Source organism: Myotis davidii, unplaced genomic scaffold, assembly GCF_000327345.1.
Source record: "Myotis davidii unplaced genomic scaffold, ASM32734v1 scaffold13, whole genome shotgun sequence".
Lineage (NCBI taxonomy): Eukaryota > Metazoa > Chordata > Mammalia > Chiroptera > Vespertilionidae > Myotis > Myotis davidii.
The window spans coordinates 2,415,151-2,416,848 of NW_006286243.1; the positions used below are offsets into that span (position 1 = coordinate 2,415,151).

The 1,698-nt window shown below is 43.5% G+C and overlaps 1 protein-coding gene across 4 annotated transcripts in view; it reads right to left on the reverse strand.

Moving 5' to 3' along the window:
* Positions 1-1,698, reverse strand: part of LOC102757489 (uncharacterized protein C3orf20-like) — a 97,764-nt gene that overhangs the window by 80,544 nt on the left and 15,522 nt on the right. The gene's annotated exons all lie outside the window — the stretch shown is intronic.

Genomic DNA, 1,698 nt, shown 5'->3' on the forward strand with positions numbered 1-1,698 from the left:
GAATGGTCACTATGACACACACTGGCCAGCAGGGGGCAGACGCTCAATGCAGGAGCTGCCCTCTGGTGGTCAGGGTGCTCTCACATGGGAGGAGCTCTGCTCAGCCACAAGCCAGGCTGATGGCTACCAGTACAGCGGTGGTGGTGGGAGCCTCTCCTGCCTCCTCAGCAGTGCTAAGGATGTCTGACTGCAGTTTAGGCCTGCTCCCCGCTGGCAAGTGGACATCCCCCGAGGGCTGCCGGGCTGCCAGAGGGATTTCTGATTGCCATCTTAGGCCCAATCCCCTGGGGAGCGTGCCTAAGCCAGCAGGTGGTCATCCCCTGAGGGGTCCCAGACTGCTAGAGGGCACAGGCCAGGCTGAGGGACCCCTCCTCCTGCACCGAGTGCAAATTTTTGTGCACCAGGCCTCTAGTTACAAAATAAAATAAGTGAAGTTGAAGGCAAATCAATGGAACCAATTAAACTGAAGCCAAGGGAGAAAAAAACAAAATCATTCAAGCCTCAGTGACTGTGGGGCATTATCAAGTTATCTGATTCAGTGTCTGGTGAAGTCCAGCTTCCTATTCATATACATCTGTCTTCTCACTGTTCTCACATGATGCAAGGGACCAAGGAAGCCCTCTGGGGTTTCTTTTATAAGAGTACTAATCTCATTCATGAGACCTCTGCCCTCATTATGTAATCACTTACTAATGGCCCCCTCCCTCCATCTCATTGGGGATTAGGTTTCAACATATGAATTTTGGGGAGACATGAATATTCAGTCTATGGCACCATATAAACAAAAACATCTGTGGACTCCTCTATAATTTTCCAAGTGTAAAAGGGTCCTGAGACCAAAAGTTTGAGAACGTCTCTTTAACCCTTTTCCATATAGAACCTCACTCACAATATAGTCCTAGTTCAACTCTGTCTTCAACACCAACATAACTCTCATTAATCAGTAGTGGGGACCATTATCAGAAGAGATGGGAAGAGAGAGATTATGAATAGTACTGTCATTTGTCTTGTAGTATGTAGCTCATCTTTCTTTTGTGAACCCTTGATATTGATTTCTATGTAGCTCTGGCCAATAAACACTTGAAATCTCCATGTGGGTAATGATACTCCTGACAACTTGGCCACAGGAATATTACTTGGAACTATATATGTCTTTCTTAAAATCTAGCCTAAATGCATGGATGCTACATAAAGATTATGGGGAAGAAAAAGAAGTTCTATTACTACCTAACTATTCTCCAGTTACAGAAGAAAATAATAAAATATTGTAAGATGAAAGGGAACTTAGGATATCTTTGGACAGAACTAAAACAGGGAAAGAATCACAGGACAGCATCACATTTAATTTCAAGAAAGGTGCTCTCCAGAAGAACAAAAAGGGCGAGTCTTTCAAGAGTCATTGATGAAATGGGTTTGAGATAAAGGATCTTTTGATCCTCCGGCTGATGTCCAGAATAGTGCAACCCAATTTCTTATGAGAATCTTTTTTTGGCGCTCTCTAACAAAACCGTTCTCCCTAAAGTCACCACAGGGATCCTAATGGTTAAAATCAATGGTCTAACTCATACAACTTAACAAAAGGAAGATAAACAACCCAATTAAAAAAATGGGCAACGGACCTATGTAGATACTTTTCAGAAGATGACATAAGGAAGGCCAAGAGACATATGAAAACATGCTCAAAGTCACTAATCATCC